Below are 16,712 nucleotides of genomic sequence, written 5' to 3'. Positions count from 1 at the left end.
TTATATCCCCAGCACATTCCGCCACAGCGCACGGCCGTGTGTCTGGAATATTGGAACCGTCCACACCAAAGCAAAGGATGCAGAGTCAGGAGCCCTGGATTCAGACCTGCTGCACGTACTCTGTGTCCTCGAGCCAGTTACTTAACCTCTCCAGGTTTCCCTTACCTCTCCTGGAAAACAGGGCTGATAGAGGCCTGTCGCAAGTTTTTTGTTAGGAGTAGAACCAGCGATCAGGAGGTGCTCAGAGCCATGCCTGGCTCACATCAGGAACCAAACACCAGGAGCTGGGAGGGGCGGCGGCAGCAGCAGGGCTGGTCTCCTCCTCCTCGTTCTACCTGCTCTGTCTCAGGACGGACACCTGCCCTGAGATGACACCTTCATCATCTCCAAGTCCAACCGCCTCATTTGTATGGAAAATGAGACCCCAGAGGACTTCTTCACTGTTAACACTGGCTGTAAGCTAAACTGAAGATATTCAGTTAACACGTAATTTTTTTTAAAAAATTGGACCTCCACCAGAAATGTCCTTTCCCCTTCACATAATCCAAGAGTACATCTCTTTAAAGTATTAACTCAGGTGACCTTTCTCCACGAAGCTCCTTGAGACACTTCCACCCAAAAGGGCCCCTTCTTACCCCCACATCTGCACGTTACCCCTTATGGTACTTTGCCCCCTTCTCCTACCAGCCAAGCTGCAAGCCCCAGGCCACATTCTTTCTTTCCTCCCAGCACACGTCACAGCATCTAAGCATAACGAACTTCTAATAAATGAATAAAGGAAAGAGAGGGAGAACTATAAGATTATTTCTATTTGTACACTTTGGGGAAAGCCACCACCAATTCCTAGCTAATTGTAAAGGCATCTGGTCTACTGGAAAAATAATAAATACACCACATGACGCCCTAATGTCCTCCATTGGCCACAGTAGGTTTCTCATAACCTAATTAACAAAATACCACGGATCTGGGGAGGATGTGCAAAAAGGCCTGCCATCAGTCGTGGGAAGAGAAGCTTAGATTCATGGGCCGGAGGGGCCGTCATCACTGGCCTTACTGATGAGAAAGTGTGGCTGGTTCCCCTTAGGCCATTAACACAGGCTCGGTCCCCAGAGAAGCCATCTGCACACAGCCCGGCAGTTCCCCCCCTGGCTCAGCCGCTTGTTCACCACCCGCTTACACAGCCGGCTCCCTTCCGAAGGATAGGAAATCCCAGCATCTTCACTCAAGCAAAGACTGAGGGAAGAATGCGTCATGGTTAGAAACAACCCTCCCAGGCCACGAGGGATGGTATCGCTGAACGGGACCGACATTACCTCGGTCCCATCTCCTCGCTTTCCAGGTGAGGAAATCCCGTCCAAAGAGCTTCCCTGGGAAGCCCAAGGAAGTCAGTGACTAAATCTTGCCTAAGGCCTGATTCCCATCCCTGCCACTTTAAGGAAACAAACATATAAGAACATCCACAGTACACATGTTCATGTTATACTTTCAGAAAATATTTTCTTCCATGTATATGATGTACATGGCACATGTTCATATATACAAGGACATTTCTAAATTTCTTTTTAAACACACCACAGCCATCCCAGGCTTGTGGAGAAAGGAGGGCCCTTATGTGTGGGCATATACGCCTCTCCTACTTGACCTTTTCAGGATTAAATGAATTTAATCTACCAAGTGACCCCAAAGGTGAGGGCACAGATGTATATCTTCTAATTATCCATCCATCTTGAGATGTCTGTGCCCAGAGATCAAGGCCCTGAAACTCACCTGGGAACAGGATTCAGGAAGTGAATGATGTGAACCCCTGTTCCATTTGCCTCTGCTCATGGGAGGGAGAGCCAGACTGCCCTCTTTCAGGGACTTTACAGATGTCCCCCCACCTCCCACTACCCATCACACACACACACACACACACACACACACACACACACACACACAACAGAGGGAAGGAAGAAGACAGGGAGGAAAGAGGCTCCTTCTCTTGTCGAACTGGATGGAAAATCAGAAAATCTGAATCTAGTTGCAGCATCTATGAACGTCAGACCCTCTGATTTGGTCCCTTGACTCATCAAAGAAGCTGAAGTCAGGAGACCTGGAGTTGAGGAAAGCAAAGGAAGAAGCAGGTGCTGGCTTCTCTCCAGCTGTGTGTGTAACACAGCAGACGCTTGCCAGGTGCTTTGGGTCCCAGGTGTGCTGAGCTGGGAAGTGCAGAGTAAATCCTTCCTCCCCTGCCATCAAAGACCTAGGGCTCACTTGTGTTGATGTGGTTACACTTAATACTACCTTTCCCCCAAATCATCGGGTCGACAATAAGCTTCAAACAGCGTAGAAAAGAGAGATCAGTGAATATCTGCAAACATAGGGGAAGTTTCTTGGAAGACTGGGACTCTGCTGGACTTTCACACGGGGAGGGTGTGGACAAGGAAGAGGGCATCACCCCATTAACGGTCCTCAGTGCCTCAAATTCTCGCGATGTTACAGGTCTTGCAATAGAGGAAAGACATGGTGGAAATAACAGTCATGGCTACTGTCTGAAAAAGCTCACCGCTGACTCCCAATCCCTGTGGCTAAATCTCCACTGGAGGTCCCCCAGAAGACCACCTGGAGGCCAGCTCAGAAAACTGAAGGCTAGACACCCCCCCAGCCCCCTTCAGCTCCATCTGCTGTCACATTCAAAGGCCTGGAAGAAAGCTTCATGGAGAACATCAAGTTTTCAGAGGCAGCTTGCAAAGGACACAGAGTCCGGGGACAGCCCACTGACCTGGCCACGGCTCCCCACGCCCGCCCCGGCCCCTGAAGCCCCGGCAGCAGCTTCCCATCGCTCTGTGGTTAAGCTCTCTCATCTTTAACAAACTCCAAAAGGTTGTCTGGGCAGGTCCCCGCCTGCCCACCAGGCTGCACACCTCTGCCCTCCAGACATCCACCCCACCGCCTCCATCGCAGGCACGGGCCGCAGGGCTGAGCCCTGCAATGCTCACATTGCTTCCTGGGTCAGGACAAACCTCCTCCACACCCACCACCACACCCCCTAGTCCTGCAGTTATTGCCAAGTCCTCTTCAGATCAAGTTCCAATCTAGGTCACGTTTCTTTGCTCTCTGCTCTCTGGAACTTTCTTCCTATCTGAGTGCATCCCTCCTCATTCATTCAGGGATCGTGTGATAAAGTCTGTCTCCCCCAGCTCAGCTGAACAGACACACACACAGGAGCCACGGCGGGGTTGGCCCACCAGTCTGTCCCCGGCGCCTGACACACGGCGGGCGTTTGATAAATAATTGTTGCAGCAATAAGCAAACGTGGCAGCTTTGATGCCAGCCTGTCACTTCTTCATCACAGAACTACAAGTAAATTGCTCTGTCTCTCTGCCCCCTTGCACCACCCCTGAATGTCTGCCAACACTAAACATTATCATCTCCCCCCATTTAATAGTTATTAGTAGCATACTTTACTACTGCTTTCCTCCCAATGTCTGTTTACAGGTGAGTTCAACCACTTTCATCATGTGTTATAATTCATCGATTTGTTATTATTGGATTTCCTCAAGGACAAAATCAATATTCTGGTGCCGTGTCTATTATTGATCGTGATCTTGGTGAACGTGTGCCTTTCTCTAAACTCATTATATATAATACAGAGATTTGGAAATGTTTTTGTTACATCACCGCAAAAAGAATATCGTATCAAAATTAAAAGTTGGAAAGAAATATTGTCACTCCACTAAAGTATATCAAGATCTAAAGAGGGCTTCCCTGGTGGCGCAGTGGTTGAGAATCTGCCTGCCAATGCAGGGGACACGGGTTCGAGCCCTGGTCTGGGAGGATCCCACATGCCGCGGAGCAACTGGGCCCGTGAGCCACAACTACTGAGCCTGCGCGTCTGGAGCCTGTGCTCCGCAACAAGAGAGGCCGCGTTAGTGAGAGGCCCGCGCACCGCGATGAAGAGTGGCCCCCACTTGCCGCAACTAGAGAAAGCCCTCACACAGAAACGAAGACCCAACACAGCCATTAATTAATTAATTAATTAATTAATTAATTTAAAAAAAAAGATCTAAAGAGAATTTTAAGATAATAAGTAGCAGCTGCTGCTACACTAACATGTTCCGGCTGGCTGATGAGTCTCTGTTTCTACCACATCAGGAATTACTAAGGTTAGGAAGTAGCCCCCCTTTTTTTTTTTTTAAATTATTTTTTCCCCACAGAAGTACCTCACGAGAATTTCTGAGGAAACCAATAAAACAGTAAATGACATCGTCCAACAGCTTTAGGACTACAAGGGTGTCTGTGCTGGGAGGTCATCTCTGACCTCGGGCATGTGTGAAACCTCTATCCAAGCTGGGGGCTGAGATGAGGCCCCTACAACCACAACGTCGTCCCTTAACCCTCTGGAAAGCTCTTGTATCAGTCGGTGCCACTGCCCCTCCTTTTCCAGCTCTGTCTATGAAGCCTGCACGCCCCCCGCCCCAGAAACTGGACAACCCAGTGGCACCAACACAGCCTTGAGGCTGCAGAGACTTCAGTTTGAATCCCAGTTGACCCCTTCAAGCTGCATGACCCTGTCCTTGGGGCTTTCTCAGCCTCTGGTCCTCAACTCTGAAGTGGAGACAATAAAACTTACCTCTGTGGGCTTGTTAGGAGCATTAAATCATGCATCCTTTCTATAAGCCCTATAGAACCCCCTATAAGCCTTCACTATATGAAGTGCTACAGATGAAATGGTGCATAAAGTAGATGGAGATACAGATGAAGCACCTGATACAATGTTTGTGGCCAGTAAATATTTTCATCCTCTTTGTTATTATTGCCTTTATTCAGATTCACTAATAAAGGAGCAAACAGCTGAACTGAGGGAGGCGCCAAGTTGTACTGGTTCTGTACACTTACAAGGAAATCCAGGCTCTAATGAGTAAAAAAAAAAAAAAAAAAAAATCAGTTCCGCCCAAACATAAATAGAAAGGGAACCCTAAGAGTATGAGTCCTGGGAATTCCCTGGCAGTCCAAGGGTTAGGACTCTGCACTCTCACTGCCGAGGGCCAGGGTTTGATCCCTGGTCAGGGAACTAAGATCCCACAAGCCACACAGCATGGCCAAAAAAAAAAAAAAATTATGATTCCTGAAAACAAAATAAAGCAAACCTAACAGGAAGCATCTCAAAATTATCTCTTCCTTTGGTAAAAGTATAATATAAAATAGTATCTAAAAGCACCTTCCCTTAGTAATGAACTGGGTTACAGTAATTCAGGAAACCTGTCTAAAATTCTTCACATCCCATCATGGAAAGAATCCCATAGTGGAAACAAGACGCCCTCCTCTCGGTCACATCCTTTTGCCTCTCAGATCCCACCACCACCGCGGCAATTTACTCTAAAGAACTTGGGACCTATGTGAATAACTGCAAAGTCTTAGGGCACACCACTGAATTAAAGGGGTTGAACGTGTTCATTGGCCAGGAGACTGCAGCACTCAGCTGGGGTCCCATGGGTGCCCGAGTGATGGAGCCTGGTTTCCTGCCTTCAAAATCTGGGCAATCCATGCAGGGAAGGTGCAGGTAAACAGGCGATGACATTCAGTGTGGTCAGGACAAAGAGCCTGGCACAGCGCTTGACCGAGGACTCTAAGATGGGACCAAAAACCTGAGCCCGGCATCACGGCCAAGTCACATCATAGATGAAAATGTGGAGTAAAATGGTATCTCATGATCTGTTACATTTACATCGCAGGCTAACACCAAAATCAAACTAGTTTGCCAGGACTCTCTACACTTTCTCTCTCAATGTTTCTTAGCCAAAAGTTGGCCTAGGAAAATGCACCGGGGACCGATCTGCTGTCCCCCTCGTGAGCCTTTCCGCCACAGAGGTGCCCGTGTGTTCAGAAGCCTGACCAGGATCCGTTCCCTGCTGTAAAGATGTCAAGCATCCACTATTTGTTCAGCAAAACTGAGTCAGTCTCAGCGGTTCCCTTATTCCAAGCGGCCAGAACCATTTGAACTAGCAAAGTAACCATCTATTACTTGAACATACCTTTACAAAGTTCCTACAATAAACAAAAGCAGGTAATTTTATACACAATGTTTTAGTTGCTACAATAAGAATTGTTTGCTAAGCAACAAAGGTAACAATACCATCTTAATATTTTTAAGCAACAATTCTAAAATGTAAAGAAATTATGTAAAAATGACATGATAGAATACTCTGCAGATATCAAAATTTGTGCAGTAGAATGTTTACAGCAATGACATGGTTGACAAGTCCTAGCACACCTACAGGGAAACTGTATGTACAGGAGGATAGCATTTTTTTGTAAAATTTCTATTGTATGTGAACATGAAAAAGACAAGAAGAACTTCCCAAAAGGCAAACAATGGTTATTTCTAGGTGGAGGAATTACAGTTTTGGGTTTTGTATTTTTCTGTGTTTTATAACTTTTCTGCAATTAACACACATAACGTAAAGAAATGTAAAGAAAATGCTTTTAATCTTTTAATTAGGTAAGTAAACAAATTTTTTCTCAGAACAAAACAGAGAGACGGATGTACATGGCTAATGCAAATACTACTGATCCGCTCTTACGTGGAATTAATAGTGGGACGGAAGGCAGGGGCTCTGCTCTCCAGGGCTCCCTGTGGGGAGACCCCTTCCACAGTCAGGGCAAAGGATAGGGCCAGACAACAGTGTTTAAACATGTCTTTGATGTCCGCAGCCATGATCCTGGACAGCTGAGCAGCGGAAATAAAAGATCATTCTGGCAGCTCTGGTCCCACCGGCCTTGGTACCCCACCTTTGGGTGCGGCTGCATTTGCCAGCGCTGACCTGGGCCCTCACACACACAGGCCTCATCTGCGGCACGATCCGCAGTGTCAAAACCTCTCTCCAGATGCAGCCAATGAGAGAACAATTTCTTTTTTTCTTTTCTTTTTTTTCCAAACCAGCTTTGTGTCTTGATGGTCCAGCTGGTGAAAGAAATGAGAAAAAAAAAAAAAAATCTTCCTTGCAAAATTAATAATTTTGTGTTCACAGGGATTATCTCAGGGTATGGGGATTACAGATAAATTTTGCTGAACTGTGCTATCTAGTTTTTTCTCCAGTGAACACCTGTGTGTAATAGAAAACATTTAAAAATAATCACAAATTTTTCAGTGCAAACCCACACTCCTAAGATGGCACTAGAGTCCTGCGTGCTCTAGATACAAGTTTTGAAACCGCCAGCTGCTGGAGGCTGCACTGGGGGTCGGGGTGGGGGAAACCTCACAGGAGCTGACAGCTGAGATCACCAGGGATCAGGCAGGGCTGCAGATGACGGGTGAGACGAAGTGGGAACCTAACCCGGTCATGCCCATGCCTTCCACAGGGTCAAGTCCACCAACAGGTCAGCGTGCCCCAGGCCGATCCAGAACACCCAGTGTCACCACCCCTGCCTGGAAGAGGAAGCAGCCCAGCTGCCCAGCAGCAGCAAAACTCCAGAGAAGCTCAGCCTCCCATCCGGAGTCCCCGGGCCCTGACTCTCACTCCCCCCACAGCTGCCATCAAGTCCTGACCCTCAGGGTCCCTCAGCTGAACTGTCCTTGTGGATGTCCTGACTATAATTAGCTACACGAGCAGCTCAAATTTACTGTACAAACCGTAGGCGCTTATGTGGCCCAGTATATTTGCCTTGATAAGAAGAAGCATCAATCCTTAAAATCTTAAAAAGAAATCAATGCAAATGCAACTCGATGGAGGAGAAAGAGCTTTTTCAACAGACGGTGCTGGAACAATTGGATACCCATAGGCAAAGAAATGAATCTTAACCCAAACCTTTGCACCTTACACAAAAATCAACTCAAAATGGATCACAGACTTAATGTAAAACAAAACTATAAAACCTCTAGGGGAAAAAAAAAACAAAACACCAAGAACAGTCAAAAATCTTCATGATCTAGGGCTAGGCAAAAAGTTTTTAGATTTGACACCAAAAGCACAATCCTTAAATTGATAAGTTGACACACTGGATTTCATCAAAATTTAAAAGTTTTGCTCTGCAAAAGACCCTGTTAAGAAAAGAAAAGACAAACTACAGAATGGAAGAAGATATTTGCGAACCACATATCCAACAAAGACTAGCACCTGTAATATTTTTTTAACTCTTAAACTCAACAGTTAAAAAAAATCCAATTAGAGGGCTTCCCTGGTGGCGCAGTGGTTGAGAGTCTGCCTGCCAATCCAGGGGACACGGGTTCGAGCCCTGGTCTGGGAAGATCCCACATGCCGCGGAGCAACTGGGCCCGTGAGCCACAACTACTGAGCCTGCGCGTCTGGAGCCTGTGCTCCGCAACAAGAGAGGCCGCGATGGTGAGAGGCCCGCGCACCGCGATGAAGAGTGGCCCCCGCTCGCCGCAACTAAAGAAAGTCCTCGCACAGAAACGAAGACCCAACACAGCCAAAAATAAATTAAATTAATTAATTAATTAAAAAAAAAATCCAATTAGAAAATGGGCAAGAGACATAAAAGAGACATTTTGCCAAAGAGGATAAACAGAAAGCACATAAGTCATGAAAAGATGTTCAGCTTCATTAGCCCAATAGGAAAATACAAATTAAACCCACCATAAGATATCACTATACACCCAGCAGAAAGTCTAAAACAGAAAACAGTGAAATACCAAATGCTGTCAAGAATGCAGAGAAACTGGATCTTCATGCATTGCTGGTGGGAATGTAAAATGGTCCAGATACTCTGGAAAACTGTTTTGCAGGTTCTTATAAAATTAAGACGTTCAACTACCATAAGACCCAGCCATTGCACTCTTGGATATTTATACCATAGAAATTAAAACTTATGTTTACACAAAATCCTGTACACAAGTGTCAATACCAGCTTTATTCATAATAGCCAAAAACCGGAAACAATTTGGATATTCTTCAACAGGTTAATGGTTACACTGTGGCACAGCCATAGCGTGGAATACAGCTCAACAATAAAAAGGAATAAATTATTTTTTTGAATTTATTGTATTCAAGAATGGTTAATTTACAATGTTAATTTCTGCTGTACAGCAAAGTGATTTAGTTATACATATATATACATTCTTTTTCATATTCTTTTCTGTTATGGTTTATCACAGGATATATATATATAGTTCCCTGTGTTATATAGCAGGATACCTTGTTGTTTATCCATTCTATATATAATAATTTGCATCAACTAATCTCAAACTCCCAGTCCATCCCTCCCCCACCCCCCCTTCCCCTTGGCAATCACAAGTCTGTTCTCTGTGTCTGTGAGTCTGTTTCATAGATAGGTTCATTTGTGTCATATTTTAGATTCCACATATAAGTAATATCACATGGTATTTGTCTTTCTCTTTCTGACTTACTTCACTTAGTATGATAATCTCTAGGTCCATCCATGCATGTTGATGCAAATGGCATTATTTCATGCTTTTCTATGGCTGAGTAGTATTCCATGGTATATATATATACCACATCTTCTTTATCCATTCATCTGTTGATGGGCATTTAGGTTGTTTCCATGTCTTGGCTATTGTGGCTAGTGCTGCTACAAACATAGGGGTGCATGTATCTTTTTGAATTGTAGCTTTGTCCAGGTATATGCCCAGAAGTGGGATTGCTGGATCACACAGCAACTCTATTTTTAGCTTTTTTGAGGACCCTCCATACTGTTTTCCATAGTGATTGCACCAATTTAAAAAAAATGAATTATTAATACTCAGAAGAACTCAGATGAATCTCCAGGGAATTATGCTGGGGCGGGGGGGAGGGGAGGGACAATCTCAGGAGATCACATTCTATATAATTCTCTTTATATAACATCCTTGAATCAACAAAATTATAGAACTAGAGAACAGATCAGTGATTGCCAGGGGGCAGGGATAGGGGATGGCAGGAGTGAAAGGGAAGCAGCCATGTCTCCGAAAGAGCAGCATGAGGGATGGTTGTGGTGATGGAACAATTCTGTATCTTGACTGTATCAGTGTTGTGATATCGTACTATAGAGTTTCAAGATGTTACCCTTGGGAGAAACTGAGTAGAAGGTACATGAGAGCTCTGTATTATTTCTTACAACTGCCTGTGAATCTATAAATACCTCAAAATTAAAATGTTAATTAAAAATAAATAATATCTCTCAGCATTTTTAAAAAGATAGTCTTGCTAGCGAGTTGCCATAACACTGCTACCTGAGCAGGAGAGAAAGCTCTTGTCCAGACTGCTTGCTTTGTTACTAAGACATTGGAGTGTGGCCACAGGCTGGAGAAGACGCATTGCTGCTCCTTACCATTGTCTCCACGTGAGAAATCTCTCTGGGAATTTGCAGGCTTTATCCAATGTTAATGGGGATTAGAAGGGCACGTCCAAGGGCCCCGTCTGATTCTATTCATTTTCACCCATGTAAATGAACCCAAATACGTATAAAATCCCAACAAGGCACTTTTGTGCCCTACCATGATGATCCAATCATTTAAAGAAGACCCCATTGGCGACCCGAATCCCAGTCTGAGAGTTGAGAGCAGTGCAGTGGCCAGGGCTGGGTCTCAACAGAGCAAGAGCAGGAGGTTGAGAAACCGGATTCCTGACGGTAATTCCACCACAGGAGTGGAAGGAGAGGGAAGCAGCACCCAGCACAAGGACAGACAGAGCTCTGCGGTCAGACACCAGGAGGCTTGAAATCCAGCTGGTTTTCCTCACCTGTAAGATGGAGGTGAGGAAAACATCACGAGTCTCCTGCTAAAATTAGATGAGAGGGTACACAGAGCACCTAACGCAGGTTCACGGAGGTGCTCAGGGAGGCCCGTGCCCTTCCTTCCCCCACTTGTCCAAAGTCCACAGCAGCAAAAATGCTGCTTACTCGAGAAAATGCCCCTTACCCCAAGATTCAGGAGGCTTAGAGCTCAGGCTCCGGGCCCAGACTGCTTGTGTCCACGTTGTGTTTCTGCCACCTCTTGGCGTGTGGCCTTGGACAAGCTCCTTAATGTCTCTGTGCCTCGGCTCCCCATCTGTAAAATGAGGGTGCCGATAATAGCACCCACCTCATAAGGCTGTTGTGAGGACGGAGTTACATTGTGAAGTGCTTGGAAAAGTGCATGACCACAATTTTTTTAATGTGTCCTTTCAGGTAATATTCTGGTTAGAAGAAATAAGAAAATATCCTTTTTGGCCGAGCCGCATGGCTTGCAGGATCTTAGTTCCCTGTCAGGAATTGAACCCAGGCCCTCAGCAGTGAAAGCGCCAAGTCCTAACCACTGGACCGCCAGGGAATTCCCAGCACCATTTTTTTAAGTGTGTGAAAAACAATTATGCGGTATGATGAAAGTATTAGGTTAAACCATTCGAAATTGCCATTATACTATTTCGATCTAAAAAAATAGCAATTTCCTACGGTTCTATCCAGCAGGTAAACCTCTGGGCCTCAGTTTACACAGCTGTAGAATGTGTATCGCAGACCCTACATTCTGAGGCTGTGCTGAGGCTCAGGGACAATGTAAAATGCTGGCACGACATAGGAGGTTCACAAACCACAGCAGCCAGTTGTGCAAAACTACCAACTGCTTCCCAGTTACGACGCTCAAAGAACACCACTCACAGGCAACAGCGCTAAAGGAAAATAGGTGAGATAAGCAGATAATGGTACAGGCCCAGTTCCCCATGCAAATGGGTCCGTGTCACATGGGGGCAGCCGAGAGGTCACAGGATGACCCGGCAGCATCACCACAGGAACTGAGCAAGGGGTGTGGACGGCAGTGGAAAGTGAGCAGCATTGTGTTCAGACCCAGAGGCAGGATGTGGGTGATAATATTGTCACCATCATCATCATCACAATGAAGAGGAAGAGGAAGAGGAAGAAGTGGTGGAAGAAGGGGAGGAGGAGTTGTAATAGTAGTAGCAGGAGGAGGAGGAGGAGGAGGGGAAGGGGGAAGGCGTTTGGACTCTTTCTATGTAGAAGGCAATGTTCTAACACCTGACATGTAACACGCTGAATTCTTGCCACTGCTCTACAAGGTGTTTATTATCACTGACCCCATTTTACAGATGAAGAAACAGACCTAGAGAAGATTAGGTCACTCGCCCAAGTGTAGCCGAGTTCACATTTGACCCTGGGTCTGCATGACTCCAGATACCAGCTCTTAACTACACCCTCATTAGCGTAACCACTCAGATCACCGCCATGTAAACAGATGCAGAATCATCATCATCTAAAGGCAAGTCTGACGGAGGAAGCTGTGTCAGGATGGGCTCCAGCTTTCTAGACCAAAGAGCCCTTCCAATGACCTCTTGCCAGGGCAGTGCTAGAGCAGCTTCATAGAGCAGTGTTTCTTACCCTTCAGCATGCATAAGACTCACTTGGAGGGTTTTTGAAATACAGATTCATCAAAGATTCTAATTCATAAGGTCTGGGTGGGACCCAAGAATCCTGAAGATATCTTACAACGCTAAAGTCTTCGCAGTCTGTGTGGTGAGAAGTCGGGGAAATGGCTTGGTGTTGGGGTGCCCTCAGACCACACACCCCCCCCCCACAAGCCCATCTCATCAGCCTGGCTCTATCCAGGCCTCACTCCCACTTTGGAGTCAGATAAAAATGGGTTTTCCACCACTTGTTGCCCATGTAACCTTGAGCAAGTCCATTGGCTTTTCCACACCTCCATGTCCTCATGTCTAAAAGGGGTCCAATCCTCCACCTCACTGAGTAAGGATTAGTGATATGGCCCATGTAAGGTAACCGAGCTTAGGTCAAAGTCTACCTGCTCCTTTCTCCTCTCACCTGCTGTCGATCAGATTCACTTCCTCTCTGTCCACAAACACACCAGCCCAAATGCTACTTTCTCTAAACTTGTATCATGTCTGTAGCCATTAGTAAGGATAGCAGCAATACTTCATATGTCTCTAGTTTACAAACTGCCCCTTGAAGGCAAGGTCCGCACTGCCCCTGTGTGTCCCTTGCCACACCTAATGCAATACGATGTACAATGACACAGAGTGAGCATTTAATATGGATTTATTGATCAAGCACACTGACTGAATTTGCTCTCAAACTAACATTTTGAGAAGACAATTTAAACTTCAGAGATGTGAGCTCATAGTAGTTCTGGTTTTCTGTTCAACCAAGAATCCCTCTCCTCTACTCGCTTCTAAGAGATGCTGTGAACAGCCATGAATGAACAGAAGAAAGATTGTAATTAGAAGATGAAAGTAAAATCAAGCCAGCATCCTGAATACAGTCAGGCAAAGGTAGCTCTCTTAGAGCTACAGAAATCATAATGCCTAATTCTCTAGACAAAACCAACAAATATCTCAGTAAAAGAGAGGGCCAAATGAAGATTTTTTTTAGGCTAACACCCCATAAAAGCCTGTGAAAAAATGCAGGTTCTCAGAAAGAAACAGGGAAGATGATAGGAAGGATAAAGGCAGAACGTTTATCCTGAGATATGGCTGTTACTCTGACCAGCCCTGGGGCCAGGGCCAAGAGAAGGGAGACTGAATGACAGACAAATGAAAAGTACAAGTAGAAATTAACTTGAAACAGATGACAGTTTGGACAGGTGACAGAATGGACAGAGACTTTTTGGGTGGGGCTAAGCTTTGGCTTCACAGTTGTATAGCTTTGTGGTCAGACAGATGTGCATTCAAATCCTGGTACAGCATCTCACCTCTACATGACCTGGATCAAGTTCCTGAACTTCTCTGGACTTTAGTTTTCCCACATATAAAATGGGAATGATAATACCTACACCTCATAGGTGCTATCAGTCCAACTCAGAACCTGGCCAGAATAGCCATGTAATGTTTGTTCCCATTGCCTTTACTCCACTTAAAATCATAAGAGAGGAGGAACTGGGTCTTACTTCCATGTATCTAACTAAATAACTGCAAAGTTATATTCCTATCACAACTGACAAAATTTACACTACTAAAATGAAAACTTTGTGAAACTCTTACAATGTGAAAATACAACCAAACTCAGTGGAGCCCATAATGAAGGTAACTAACTTTGCAGGACCCTGTTATTTAAATGCCTTCGAGTAGTTAAATGGTATTTAATTTTTAAATCTTACTAGATGCGCCAGAATTAGCTACTCCAGTCAGTTCCCAGGTTTCCTCTTTGGGCTTCCATTTTCTTATTTCTAACCCCTGACTCACAGGCTCACCCTTGGGTGGCAAAACTGAAAAAGCAATGCAATAGGATGGCCACCTGCAGAATCACCTTCAGAGTGAATGTGGGTGAAAAGAAAGGCACAGAAATGCACAAAGATCATCCCTCACTACCTAGGAGATAGAGTTTGAGGATCAGGTCCCACTCTTGCGATTGACCAGTTTTGTGATAGCTTCTCAATCTAAAACATGGGAATGATGGATTCCAAAGAGCAAGGAAGCCTTAGTAAATCCAAGGTCCAGATGGGTCTCATGATATATTACTCCTAAATTGAGTCACATTCAAGTCTAACAAGACAAGAAAGTCAGCAGGAAGCAGAGGCACAGTAAATGAACAGAATCGTTTGTCAAGCCAGAAGCAGAGAGGGCCAAACGGAATCCTTTGTAAAGGGTGGTCTGTACATGTGCCTTCAACATCAAAATAAACCAGGACATTTAAGAAATGTGTGAATAATGGTGGTAGATCTTATTAGCATGGCAGGGAATTCATCTGATGGCTCAGATCCAGAAGTACTTGCTCTCTGAAGGACTTAGCAATTTTTGTGTGCTGTTTCCAGTCCAGAACTGTCTACCAACAACCCACAAACACCTACAGGTAAGTACCCTGTCATGTGTTGCCCCGGGCTGCACAGGGGTATACACACTCAGTCTCCCTGGCAGGTACAAAAAAGATCACCGACAATAACAGTGTCACCTGTGTGTGCTCCAGCCTCACACACTTCAGAAGAAGAGTCTCGCTCCCTCCTCTAAACCCCCCAAACCAGTGCTAGGAGCCCCTGTGTGTGCTTGCAAACCAACCCTAAAACTGCAGGCTCCAAAACTGAGCATGCTCACCTAAGGGGGCAATCTTTGGAGTGTGCCATAGACCGAAGACTTGTGTCCCCCCAAAATTCATATGTTGAAGCCCTAACTCCCAGTGTGTTGAATTTGAAGACAGAGTCTAAAAGGAGGTAATTAAGATTAAGTGAGGTCATAAGGGTGGGGCCCTGATCAACAGAGTTAGTGTCCTTATTAGACGAGACAGCAGAGGGCTCCATCTCTCCCTCTCTCTCTCTCTCTCTCCCTCCCTCTCTCTCTCTCTCTCTCTCCCCCCCCCACCCCTCTCTCCATGCTCCTGTGGGAGAAGGTGAGGAATGGCCAGGTGAGGACACAGCAAGAATGTGGCCACCTGCAAGCCAGGAAGAGAGCTGTTCACCAGAAACCAAATCAACCAGAACCTTGATCTTGAATTTCTAGCCTCCAGAATCGTGAGAAATAAATTTCTGCTGCTTAAGCTGCTTGGTCTATGGTATTTTGTTATGACAGCCTAAGCTAATACAGGGCAGTGCAAGAAGGCAATATTGGATCTTTCTTATTATGTATCTCTTACTTTAAAAATCATAAATACTTTAAGCCTTGGTAATGGATCGACCCTGGCACTCCCCACCTCCAATGCATGTGTCACATAGGGTAGGAAAGGTTTCATGAGGAAAGAGTGGGCATCTCACAGCTCAGAGGGGTTGGCAGGAATGCCCACACCTGTCTGCTTGGTCTCCATGGATTGCAATATATTACAGCTTATATATGGCCAGATTGTGATCTTAGATAATAGAATCTTTACCATATTTTCTATGAAAATGAAAATCACTTACAGCACAGAGGTTCACTGCCAATCTTACCACTAGAATGTAAGTTCCAGGAGGGCAGGAATTGCCTGGTTTGTTCACTGCTGTATCTCCAGCACTTAGACAAATACTTGGCACATGGTACATACTCAATAAATAGGTATGTATTAAATAAATGATGCTAAAACTCGTGTTACCTTTACAGACCATGATGTCTGAAGATTTTTAAATTTTGGAAACAACTTTCTAACCTCGTTTTTAATTTTTACAAATGAAGGTATCAATGAGTTTTTATTTTGTTAAAATACAAAATTTCAAAACTTACCAATAAGCTCATGTCAGGGAACAGATATTTAGGCGATTCTCATAAAATACTTTTTACATGGTAGATGCCCAAGGATTGCGGTGGCTCTAATAATTATTATTATTTGGCTAACTCTTGTGCCTGAAAGCACTGGAATGCAAGGTAGTTACCAACCAATGAAATAGTCGTATTAGCACAAGCTCCTTGTTTTACTCTTTTCTTGTATTGCCTTCCATACTTCTCCCCAGAGGCCAAGATATTACTAAGCACATAATAGATACTTTTATGTGACAAATATAAAACTAACTGAACTTTTGGCTCAAATTCTCCTACACTGTAGTCAAGACCTCAAAATAGAACCCTTAACTGTTCTCTAATTGTTTCTACCAGTATTAGGCTTGGCTCTGTCCAGAGTTCTGTAAGTTCCCTAAAGAACAAAGCTCATTCGTTCCTCAAATATTTACTAAACACATACTATGGACCAGCCAGCCATTGTCCTGGGTGCCGGGGCAGGACGGTGAGCAAAGCAGACTTGACCCTTCACAGCACTTACCATGTGCCATGGGGGAGATAAGACATCAAACAAATAAATATGTAATTACAAATGTGGTGTGTCCCATGAAGTGGTTCTCGACCTTTTTTTTTTTTTAATGAAAATTGCCTACCTAT

General features: G+C 44.9%; 1 protein-coding gene across 1 annotated transcript in view; it reads right to left on the bottom strand.

Annotated features, from left to right (window-relative positions):
- GREB1 (growth regulating estrogen receptor binding 1) overlaps positions 1-16,712 on the bottom strand; it is a 144,848-nt gene that overhangs the window by 108,728 nt on the left and 19,408 nt on the right. The window lies entirely within an intron of this gene.

Source organism: Eschrichtius robustus, chromosome 15, assembly GCF_028021215.1.
Source record: "Eschrichtius robustus isolate mEscRob2 chromosome 15, mEscRob2.pri, whole genome shotgun sequence".
NCBI classification, from domain to species: domain Eukaryota; kingdom Metazoa; phylum Chordata; class Mammalia; order Artiodactyla; family Eschrichtiidae; genus Eschrichtius; species Eschrichtius robustus.
The sequence above is the reverse complement of the archived record's forward strand: the minus strand, read 5'-3'. Positions and strand labels throughout refer to the sequence as shown.